The sequence below is a fragment of the Heterodontus francisci genome, chromosome 13, assembly GCF_036365525.1.
Source record: "Heterodontus francisci isolate sHetFra1 chromosome 13, sHetFra1.hap1, whole genome shotgun sequence".
Classification (NCBI taxonomy): domain Eukaryota; kingdom Metazoa; phylum Chordata; class Chondrichthyes; order Heterodontiformes; family Heterodontidae; genus Heterodontus; species Heterodontus francisci.
The window spans coordinates 73367000-73380057 of NC_090383.1; positions in this window are offsets into that span (position 1 = coordinate 73367000).

The window sequence follows — 13058 nt, forward strand, 5'->3', positions numbered from 1 at the left end:
TTCATCAGAATGATGCAATCAGCAGGATTGGGAGCAGGTCAACAGTAAGGTGAGGATTGTCGGCAATCAGAGCTGGGGAGGTTGACCTGAAAATTTGGGCCCAGGCAGGTGGAGGCAGGCTCTGGTGCATGCAGCGTGGACATGTCCTGGAAAATGACTTTGGGCTGGGAGCGCGACATCATCCCGCCCTCTTCCGGCTTTTCCCAGGGCAAGTTCCGAGTTCCAAGACCCTGTTGGTCTGATAGGAAATCAACTGAGATGATTAAGAAGGCAATTAGGAGTCCTTTTAACAATGAATTCCTTCTCTCCCAACAGTGCACAGCTTCCATGCTGTGTCAGCACCTCACCAGGGTCGCCACAGTGAGTGAAACTGGTAAGCTGGGAGGCCTGGATCAGTTACACTGAAGAGCTCCAGCCATGGCCATTGAGAGGCTGCTGTTCAAAACACTTCTACTCTCAGATAGTGTTTTCACTGTTTGACAGGTGACTTCCAACTTCTTGACATGCACGTCATCTGTCCTGCCCTTCACCTTCAGCTGCACTTCCCAGCTGCCAGACTTCAACATGGCATGGGAGAAGTTTATGCAGCTTCACCTTCCAACTCTACTGAGAGACAAGAGCAGAAGCCACTTCACTGCCAACATATGAAGCAGCAGCAGGAACTACACCAAAAGCAGCACCAATTGCCTTCTCCTCAACTGCATGCCCCTCCACAGGGAAAGGTGACTGAAATCCAGCTTGAAGGAGGCAAGACCCCCAATACAGGGTTTACAGGCAGTGGATCAGCTCTCTTGACATGTCTGAGAAGGACATGTCTGAGCACCAGTGCCTCAGGAGACTCAGGCTCTCAAGGAAGATTGCTGCTAACATCTGCAGCCTCCTGGAACAAGACCTCCTTCCCATTGGAGCAGGTGGGCACATATTGCCAATGGCTGACAAGGTGTCTTTCACTCTGCCTCTCACCAAATTGTGTTCTCTCTTCTCCTGCAAGGGGACAAAGCAGAGAGGTGTCAGTGTTTGCAATGGCTTCTGTGAGAGGAGGGAAGGACACCATTTGTGGAGGGTGACTGTGAGGCATGGGAGTGAGAGAGCAGTAGAATGAAGGTGAGTGAGTGTTGGCTGTTCAGATGGAGACATAAGGAGAGGAATGAGTGGACCTGCAAAGTGTGTTGTTGTGAGGAATGCTGTGCAGGAGAATGCTGGGCAAGTCAGAGAGTGGGGTGTGGCACCTCAAAGTGTTATTCCACTCACCTGTCATGCCTTCTTGAGGTCCTGGATCCTCTTTGCGGACTGTTTCCAGGCTGGAGGGAGCACTCTTCTACTGCTGACTACTTCGGCCACTTCCATCCACACCTGCTTGGTTGGAGAGGCTGTCCTATTCCTCCCATCCTTGGGAGAGCACAACTCACTGCAACCCATCGGATCTCTCAACAGAAACTCCAAGTAAGAGTGAGAGACCTGGGGAGCAGATTTCTGTGATTGCTGGACCCTCAAAAATCCAAGTGCTGATGAGCCCTTGTAACCCATGCTGTGGTCCCTTCATTTAGAAATTTTTATTCATTCATGGGATGTAGGCATCACTGGCTGGGCCAGCATTTATTGCCCATCCCTAATTGCACTTGACAAGGTGGTGGTGAGCTGTCTTCTTGGACGCTGCAGTCCACATGGGGTAGGTATACCCACAGTGCTATTAGGAAGGAAGCTCCAGGATTTGTCCTAGCGACAGTGAAGGATCGGCAATATAGTTCCGAGTCAGGATGGTGTGTGACTTGGAGGGGAACGTGCAGGTGGCAGTGGTCCCATGCATCTGCTGCCCTTGTCCTTCTGAGTGTAGAGGTTGCGGGTTTGGAAGGTGCTGTCTAAGAATCCTTGATGCGTTACTGCAGTGCATCTTGTGTACGGTACACACTGCTGCCGCTGCGCGTCAGTGGTGGAGGGAGTGAATGTTTATGGATGGGGTGCCAATCAAGTGGGCTGCTTTATCCTAGATGGTGCCGAGCTTCTTGAGTGTTGTTGGAGCTGCACCCATCCAGGCAAGTGGAGATTATTCCATCACACTCCTGACTTGTGCCTTTTAGATGGTGGACAGGCTTTGGGGAGTGAGGAGGTGAGTTACCTGCCACAGGATTTTGACCTGCTCTTGTAGCCACGGTATTTACATGGCTATTCTAGTTCAGTTTCTGGACAATGGTAACCCCTCAGGATGTTGATAGTGGGGGGTTCAGTGACTGTAATGCCATTGAATGTCAAGGGAAGATGGTCATTGCCTGGCACTTGTGTGGCATGAATGTTTCTTGCCACTAATCAGCCCAAGCCTGGATATTGTCCAGGTCTTGCTGCATTTCTACACGGACTGCTTCAGTATCTGAGGAGTCATGAATGGTGCTGAACATTGTGCAATCATCAGCGAACATCTCCACTTCTGACCTTATGACTGAAGGAAGGTCATTGATGAAGATGGTTGAGCCTAGGGCACTGCCCTGAGGAACCCCTGCAGAAATGTCCAGCAGCTGAGACGATTGACTTCCAACAACCACAACCGTCTTCCTTTGCACTGGGCATGACTCCAACCAACTGGAGAGTTTTCCCCCTGATTCCCATTGACTCCAGTTTTGCTAGGCTTGGTCAAATGCTGCTTTGATGTCAAGGACAGTCACTCTCACCTCACCTCTGGAGTTCAGCTCTTTTGTCCATATTTGCACCAAGCCTGTAAGGAGGTCAGGAGCTGAGTGGCCCTGGCGGAACCCAAACTGAACGATACTGAGCAGATTATTGCTGAGCAAGTGCTGCTTGATAGCACTGTCAATGATACCTTCCATCACTTTACGGATCGAGAGTAGACTGATGGGGCAGTAATTGGCCGGGTTGGATTTGTTCTGTTTCTTGTGTACTGAATGGGCTCATAATCCTGTCTGCCCTCCCTAACTGGTCAGGGAATCAGGAGGCAGGATGCTAATGCTGTTGCTCTGGGAAAGTGCCTCAGCATAGCCCCTTCATGAGTAAATAGTGTTCCCGACCCGTAAATGGTCCCACCGCGGGAACTAAGTGGCAATGATTCCACACTTTTAATTCTGTTTCTCTCTCCACAGATATCGACTGACCTGCTGGTATTTTCAACATTTTCTGTTTTTATTTCAGATTTCTAACAGCCACAGTATTTTGCTTTTAAATTTGTACTTAACTAATGTCATTGAATTGCTCCAGGAGGTGCATATGGATTTTCAGAAGGCAACTGATCAGATGCCAAATAAGATACTAGTTGCAAAAATTAAGGCTGAATAGTTGAGGTTAGGCATTTCCCGACCATTTAAAATGAAAGGATAGAAAATCATGAACTGGAATTTTTGTTATGTTTCTGGTGGGCGAAATCTGAAAATGACACCATACAACATCATTTAAAAGTGAACCAGATTAAATATCAGAAAATTTAATAAGTAAGTAAAAATGAGGAAAGGACATTGAATTGGAATTAGAGTGAATAGCTCCAGTTGAACAGCCAACACTGGCATGCACCCATTGGGCCAAGTGGCCTGCTTTAGTCCTTTAAAGCCCCAATATTTACAGGAGGCAGGGAGGGTGATGGTGAGGTCAAAAAAGGGTGAAGAAGGCCGGAGTCACGCAGGTCTTGTCAAACTAAACAGAACGACTTTACTAACACTTTGGTGGTCCATCTTCCCCCCAGCAGCCAATGAAATGGACAGTCTAGCAGGTGGCCAGGAAGAATCATCAGCCACATGTGGTCACAAACAAGATCCCTTGTGTACAGTGCCCAGAAAACAGGACAGGGGAGAGGAATGCAATCAAGAGAGCTGGGGGCAGATCAGCAATCAAGGCTGGGGGGACCTCGGCAATCTGTGATGGGAGTTGTCATCGATCAGAGCAGCGGAAGTCAGCAATCGAAATTAGGGCTTGTTGGCAATCGATGTTCGGTGGGGTCAGCAATTGAGGCTGTTTTTTTTTTGACATTTGGGACTGGGGAAGAAGTTGACAATAGGAGCTGGGGGAAGGTCAGCAGTTAGGGATGGGGGGAAGTCAGCAATCAGAGTGGGGTGAGGAGGCTGACAATCAGAGCTGGGGAGGTCAAACATTTCCTTGAGGGGCCTGTTGCAAGAACCTCTGTTCCTCCTGGTCCACAAGGAGTGCTAAAAGATGCATTACCATGGGGAGTCGGCAGCTCCCGCCTTCCTTTCACTGCCAAGTTTCCTTGACTCCTGTGCAGCAGCAGTAAAATTCAAATCGGACTCTCAATTGCACTGAAGGAGCCTGATTTAAATATGATAATTTATCATCACACCTCTCCATGACAGAAAAAGCGGACGACCCATTAACCCCCACCCTAAAAAAGGCAGAGGATGCATTGGGGTCATGTCATTGTATTTCACTTTTTAACAGCCCTGATGCTTTAGTGTTGTGGTTGGTGGTGTGGGGGGCAGGGGCGTGAAGTGTTAATATCAAGGCCCATGATTCTGTGGAAGTCATTTTTGCACAACTTGCACAATCATGGCACTACTTGGAGGATTGCATGACTGTCGTTCAGTATCATAATCATTTAGAAACAGTATATATTTTAGAAGTTGATTTTTTAATAAGAACTGCAGCACTCTCATGAAAACTCAATAAGATGATTGAAGAAAGCGTAACTTTTAAAGCTGCAAAGTTCTCCTCTTAGCACCTACCTAATAATTCCAAATCAATTTGGTCATCTCAAAACCAACCAATGATGATCTCTGTTAATTAGAAGTAAGGAAGACAAAGATAATAGCCAATATTTGAAAACTTTTCACTAAGCATGAGCAAAAATTAAATCAATGCAGAACAAAGCTTGATGGTATAGTTGTAGACGGCAGCAGAGAATTACAAAGAGAAATTGAGGTGAGTGAGCAAAACTGTGGCAGATGGATTTCAATGCAGTTAAGTGTGAGGTCATCTATGTTGGACCATATAAAAGATAGATCCAAGTATTATTTAAATGGTGAAAAACTAAAAGCAATGGAGGCCCAAAGAGATTTAGGGTCCATGCACACAGATAACTAAAATGTAGTAGTTAAATATAAAAAATAATCAAAAAGGCTAATGGAATATCAGCCTTTATAACTTGAGGGCTAGAATATAAAGGGGAGGAAGTCTTGCTACAGCTATACAAAACCAAGTCGGACCACACCTGGAGTATTGTGTACAGTTCTGGGCACCACACTTTAGAAAGGATATATTGGCCTTGGAAGGAGTGATGTGCAGATTCAACAAAACGTTCCCAAGGATTAGATAATGAGGAGAAATTATATAAACTATGATTGTATTCACTGGAATTTAGAAAGTTAGGGAGTGATTTGATTGAGGGTTTTTTTAGGATTTTGAAAGGAATTGATAGGTTAGATAGATGGAAACTTTTTCCATTGGTGGGGAAGTCGAGAACAAAGGGACATAATCTTAAAATGGGTGCCAGGCCATTCAGGAGAGAAATTAGGAAACACTTCTTCATGCAAAGGTGATAGAAATGTGGAACTCTCTGCCAAAGAAAGCAGTAGATGCTAGCTCAATTAATCATTTTAAGTTTGAAATCGCTAGATTTTTGTTCGGTAAGGGTATAAAAGGATATGAAACCAAGTTGGGTGGAATGATTTATGATACAGATTGGCCATGATCTCTCTGAATGATCAAAAAGGCTCAATGAGCTGAATAGCCTTCTCCTGTTCCTTTGTTACGAACCTAATTTTTGAAATTTAACATATGTTGAGCATTTTTGTATTTGTATCATTTCTTTTGACGACAACTTGTTCTAGTCTCCAACAGAACACTGTAGCAATCTCAATCTTAACCGTTGATTTTGCTTCTCTAATTTGTAACACTGTATTAACAGTAATGGAAATAAGTACAAGTCAGACTCCTCGGCACAAGAGAGTGTAACAGGGCAAAAATGTTTCATCTGAAATCAGATCACTTCTGTGTTTTGCTCACATCCTTTCCAACAGATGGTAAAAATAAAACATTGCTGATAGCACCCCTCCATTATCGTTAGCTTACAGACCCTGTTGTACTTTTTTTATCAATTCTATTTCCAGGCCATTAACACTGTGCAAAAACATTATCCTGCATCTGAGAAAAAGACAGCTGAAACCCATGATCTTCTCCCAGTCCCAGTACAATGATCTATTGTACTGCCCGAGGCAATACATCTCCTAGATAGGGATTTCCAAGTAATTTTTCAGTTAACGGACACTCTATTAATGGCAATACTCATTTACAGAAACATTTGCTCAGGCACTGACTCGCTCCCCATGCATTTAAATGAAAACAATTAACTGGTTCACAGCGAGGTTGTTGTTTAAGAGGCTCAATCCTTAAACAATACTAGAACAGATTTAATATTATTTTCCAAGCACACAGGATATTGTGGATTAGCATTGAAAAGGCGGGGAGCTGGAATAAAGCTGACTAAGATTTCTAAATTGATTGGCTTGAAGTGGATTATTGTATTGTTGAAATTGCTGCCGATTCATCTTAAATGCAATACATTTTCATAGCCAAGGCAATTTTACAAAATTGTACCACCTGCTCAGAGTTTTGGCCACTGCAATTGAGAGGAATTTGGTCATGTGCCTGAAATCCCAGCATGCACAACTGCCATGGGAGGCTCACAGCCGGGAGAACAATTTTGTAAAATCAACCCTCCCAAATTTGTATTGAGCTTCAAAGTTTGGTTTAACATGCATATCATACTTCAGGATTTTTATCAATTTATTTATGGAAGGATTTCATATTAAAATGTTACAATTAAATTAAATTCAGGTCACGAGGGATTAAATTCACTGAAAAGCTTCACGTTGGGAATGCAAATTAGACCTAATCAAATTGCCTGGGGAGTATTGCTTCTCAAATAGTACTTCAACGTGAGTAAATAGCAGTTCATTTAGATATTTTAGTGAACATTCACACCTATCATGTTGGGGTGAAGCCATTCATTTGAGCCCAGCACGAGGTTGCTTTCAGGTAATGCTCATCTAGGAGGGCAGTAGCCAATTTGCTTGGCAGCTGTAGTGCCCAATTTCCATACAGAGCACTGGGCTAGGTTCAGAGGTCAAAACCATTAACTTCCTGTCCAGGTAGGAAGTAAGGAAACACTCAATCTGGAGGGGACTAGAGACATCTGGTACTCTGGTAAGATAGGCAGTTACAGGACGTTGAAAGTTTCCTGCTTAAGCTTAGTGCTGATCATTTCAGAGAAATTAATGGTCAGAAATTACACTGCTAACAGGGACAATGTGCTATTTTTTTCTCTTTTATTTGAAGTTCGTTAAAATTCACTGTAAATATTCTGCTCGCTCAGGTAATATTTGTAAAATGAATCATCCTGTTGGTTTATAGTGGTTTGTAAATGGCCTAATATCACTGAAGTGGCCATCTTTTTGATGGCATGAGAAGTGTACAAGGAGATACATGTGAGTTCACATAAACAGTTTTTTATTGTTACAACGCTAGGTCATGCTATATAGGATAAGGACATTTTGGCAGGAAGAATAAGCAGCTATTATACTCGTTAGAAAATAAGTGCCTTTTTTTATTCATCATGAGATGCGGGTGCTGCTCTCAAGGCCAGCATTTATTGCTCATCCCTAATTGTCCTTGAGAATCTGGTAGTGGTCTGCTGACATGAACTGCTGCAGTCCATGTGGTGAAGGTACTCCCACAGTGTTGATAGGGAGGGAGTTCCAGGATTTTGATGTGGTGCCGATGAGGGAAGGATGATATATTTCCAAGTCAGGGAACACATCTAACTTGGCGGGGAACTTGCAGGTGGTGCTGCCCTTATCTTTCTAGGTGGTAAAGAAACTTTGGCAAGTTGCTGCAATGCATCTTGTACATGGTACACACTACAGCCATGATGCGCCGGTGCTGGAGGGACTGAATGTTCAAAGTGTGGAGGGGGTGCCAATCAAGCTGGCTGCGTTGTCTTATATGGTATCGAGCTTCTTGAACATTGTTAGAACTGAACTCATCCAAGCAAATGGAGAGTATTCCATCAGATACCTGGCTTGTGCTTGCAGATAATGAAAGTCAGGAGGTGAGTTATTCGCCACAGATTTTGCAGCTTCAGACCTGATCTTGTAGCCACAATATTTATGTGGCTATTCCAGTTAAGTTTTTGATCAATGATAGCCCCCAAGATGTTGATGGTGGGGGATTCAGCAATGGTGTTGCTGTTGATTGTCAAGGGGTGATGGTTAGATTCTCTGTTATTGGAGGTGGTCACTTTCTGGCACTTGTGCGGCGTGAATGTTTCTTGCGGCTTATCAGCCCAAGCCTGAGTGAAGTCCAGAACTTGCTGTATGCAGGCATGTGTAATATCTGCGTGTCTATACTCTTTATATCAAATAAAGATAGTAGTCTGTGGGTTAAGGTAACTGGAGTTTATTTACAAATGTCTATCAACTATGGCTGCTTCTACAATACTCCTCACACGAGGCTCTGCACAATCCGTGACATCATATCTTGTAATCATGTTTACAGTCTATTTACATATCTACCTAGCAACAACCTACATCACATCATACTACAGCACTGACTGCTTCATTATCTGAGGAGTTGCAAATGGAACTGAGCACTGTGTAATCATCAGAGAATATCTTCTCTTCTGACCTTATGTTGAAGGGAAGGTCATTGATGAAGCAGCTAAAATGGTTGCACCTAAGACACTGCCCTGAGGTGCTCCTGCAGTGTTGTCCTGGGGCTGAGATGATTTGCCTCCGACAACCACAACCATCTTTCTTTGTGCTAGTTATGACTACAACCAGTAGAGCGTTTTCCCCCGATTCCCATTGACTTCAATTTCACTAAAGCCTCTTGTTGCCACAAGTGGTAAAATACTGTCTTGATGTCAAGGGCATTCACTCACAACTCACCTCTGGAGTTCAGCTCTTTTTTCATGTTTGGACCAAAGCTGTAATGAGACCTGGAGCTGAATTTTCCTGAGGGAACCCAAACTGAGCATCGGTGGGCAGGTTATTGCTGAGTAGGTGTTGCTTGATAGCACTGTTGACGACACGTATTATCACTTTGCTGATGATTGAGAGTAGGTTGAATGATGGGTAATTGGCAGTTTGGATTTGTCCTGCTTTTTGTGGACAGGACTTACCTGAGTAATTTTCCACCTTGTTGGGTTTTGCCAGTGTTGTAGCTGTACTGGAACAGCTTGGCTAGAGGCATGTCTAGTTTGGGAGCCCAAGTCATCAGCACTGCAGCCAGGATCCAGTGGTCTCAGCCATTTCTTGATATCACATGGAGTGAAACAAATTGGCTGAAGGTTGGCCTCTATGACGGTGGGAAACTCAGGAGTACGCCAAGATGGATCATCAGTTTGGCAGTTCTGGCTGAAGATGATTGTATATGCAATGCTTTTTGCATTTGTGTGTGGGCTCTGACAGGCATGCAGAGCTTTGATCTGATCCGTTGGTTCTGCAATCACTTAGCTCTGTCTATAGCATGCTGCTTCTGCTGTAGTGTGTGCATGTTTATTTTTAAGTGTGCCTGGTGCTGCTTTTGCACTCCTCATTGAACCAGCGTTGATCCCCTGGTTTAATGATAATGGTAGAGCAAAGGCTGGGCCATGAGGTTACAGACCGTGGCTAAATATAATTCTGCTGCTACTGATGGCCCACAGCACCTCATTGATGCCCAGTTTTGAGCTGCTAGATCTATTCCATTTAGCACAGCGGTAGTGCCACAAATCACGATGGAGGGGTCCTCAGTGTCAAGACAGAACTTTGTCTCCACAAGGATTTTGAGGTGTTCACTCATAACAATACTGTCATAGGCATAAGCATCTGTGACAGGTAGATGGATGAGGATGAGGTCAGGTAGATGTGACGCTCTTGTTGGTTATCTCACCATCTGCCACAAGCTTAGTCTTTCACCTATGTTCTTCAGGACCTGGCCAGCTCGGTTGGTAGTGGCACTATTCTACTTTGTTGTAGCAGTTTGGTATGAATGAGTAGCTTGCTGGGCCATTTCAGAGAGCAGTTCAGAGTAAACCACATTCCTGTAGGTCTGGAGTCACACATTGGCCAGAGAGGGTAAGGATTTCCTTGTCTAAAAGGCATTAGTGAACCAGAATGGGCTTTTACAAAAAACTGGTAGTTACATGGTCAGCATTACTGATAGTAGCTTTTTATTTCAGATTTATTTAAATAAATGAATGTAATTCCCCAGTTGCCATGGTGGGATTTGAACCCATGGCCAGGACTTTCCATTGGGCGGGAGGCCCCGTCCACAGGCTGAAAAGTCAGTGGCGAGCCCGCCTCCACCAAGCTTGGGGAGCCAGACTGGGATTTTACGCTCTCCAGGCCTTTAATTGGCCTTGGTGGGACTTCCACCTCCTTGAGGCAGCAAGTCCCACCTAAGAGAGCTGCTGGCCAATCAGCAGGCCAGCAGCTCTTAGTCCCAGCAGTGCCACTGGGAGCGGTGGCTACTGCTGGGACTACCCCCAGCCATCGGAAGAAAATGAAGGACAGCCCCGGAAAAAAGGTACCTTTTTAGGGCCTCGCTGGGGACAATTGGTCAGGCCCCGGTGAGGTGGGTGGGGGGTCGGTTAGGGGGGCAGGGGGAGTGTGATACGTTGGGCTTTGGGGGCAGCCCCCAGTGGGGCACAGTGTGCCCGATCAGGAGGGCCCCCCCCCCCAGCCTGCAAGAAGGCCGCCTGCTTTCATCAGGCGGGTTTTTTGAGGCCTCAGCTGCCTGCCAGCCAAGGGTAAAATACCCGCGGTGGCAAGAGGAGGCCCTTAAGTTCCAGTTAATTTGTTGGAGACTTGGGCAGAGAAATGGCAGATAGAGTTTAATCCGGACAAATGTGAGGTAATGCATTTTGGAAGGTCTAATACAGGTGGGAGGTATACAGTAAATGGCAGAATCCTAAGGAGTATTGACAGGCAGAGCGATCTGGGCATACAGGTTCACAGATCACTGAAAGTAGCAACGCAGGTGGATAAGATAAACAAGAAGGCATACGGCATGCTTGCCTTCATCTGTCGGGGCATTGAGTATAATAATTGGCAAGTCATACTACAGCTGTACAGAACCTTAGTTAGGCCACACTTGGAATATTGCGTACAATTCTGGTCGCCACACTACCAGAAGGATATGGAGGCTTTGGAGAGGATACACAAGAGGTTTACCAGGATTTTGCCTGGTCTGGAGGGTATTTGCTATGAGGAGAGGTTGGATAAACTTGGATTGTTTTCACTGGAACGATGGAGGTGGAGGGGCGACCTGATAGAGGTTTACAAAGCTATGAGTGGCATGGACAGAGTGGATAGTCAGAAGCTTTTTCTCAGGGTGGAAGAGTCAGTTACTTGGGGACATAGGTTTAAAGTGCGAGGGGCAAAGTTTAGAGGGGATGTGCGAGGCAAGTTTTTTACACAGAGAGTGGTGAGTGCCTGGAACTTGCTGCCGGGGGAGGTGGTGGAAGCAGGTACAATAGCGATGTTTAAGAGGCATCTTGACAAATATATGAATAGGATGGGAATAGAGGGATACGGTCCCCAGAAGTGCAGAAGGTTTTAGTTTAGACAGGCATCATGATCGGCGCAGGCTTGGAGGGCTGAATGGCCTGTTCCTGTGCTGTACTGTTTATGCTTATTTCTTTGTCTGAAAATTGGAAAGCTGTGAACAAGGATTCACAAAGGGGGAGTTCAAAACACAGTGTGTTTAAAAATAGTACCCTGTTAGAATAAGACCAGGTGAAGGCAGTAACAGATCCCCAGACACCTTTCTCACCTGGTCATAACATCACCAGAGCCAATAACTTTATTGTACAGCTTTCTAGGAGCAAAAGATACCCTCTACACTCCCTCCTGCATTTATTTTGCATTTGATCTTTATTTTGCCCCTTGTTTTCCTTCATGCATGCTTCTTGAACTGTTATTCATTAGAATTAGAATTAGAACATTACAGTGCAGTACAGGCCCTTCGGCCCTCGATGTTGCGCCGACCTGTGAAACCATCTGACCTACACTATTCCATTTTCATCCATATGTCTATCCAATGACCACTTAAATGCCCTTAAAGTTGGCGAATCTACTACTGCTGCAGGCAAGGCGTTCCACGCCCTTACTACTCTCTGAGTAAAGAAACTACCTCTCACATCTGTCCTATATCTATCACCCCTCAACTTGAAGCTATGTCCCCTCGTGTTTGCCATCACCATCCGAGGAAAAAGACGCTCACTATCCACCCTATCTAACCCTCTGATTATCTTATATGTCTCTATTAAGTCACCTCTCCTCCTCCTTCGCTCCAACGAAAACAACCTCAAGTCCCTCAGCCTTTCCTCGTAAGACCTTCCCTCCATACCAGGCAACATCCTAGTAAATCTCCTCTGCACCCTTTCCATAGCTTCCACATCCTTCCTATAATGCGGTGACCAGAACTGCACGCAATACTCCAGGTGCGGTCTCACCAGAGTTTTGTGCAGCTGCAGCATGACCTCGTGGCTCCGAAACTCGATCCCCCTACTAATAAAAGCTAACACACCATATGCCTTCTTAACAGCCCTATTAACCTGGGTAGCAACCTTCAGGGATTTATGCACCTGGACACCAAGATCTCTCTGTTCATCTACACTACCAAGAATCTTCCCATTAGCCCAGTACTCTGCATTCCTGTTACTCCTTCCAAAGTGAATCACCTCGCACTTTTCCGCATTAAACTCTCAGCCCAGCTCTGCAGCCTATCTATGTCCCTCTGTACCCTACAACATCCTTCGGCACTATCCACAACTCCACCGACCTTAGTGTCATCCGCAAATTTACTAACCCACCCTTCTACACCCTCTTCCAGGTCATTTATAAAAATGACAAACAGCAGTGGCCCCAAAACAGATCCTTGCGGTACACCACTAGTAACTAAACTCCAGGATGAACATTTGCCATAAACCACCACCCTCTGTTTTCTTTCAGCTAGCCAATTTCTGATCCAAAGCTCTAAATCACCTTCAACCCCATACTTCCGTATTTTCTGCAATAGCCTACCGTGGGGAACCTTATCAAACGCCTTACTGAAATCCATAT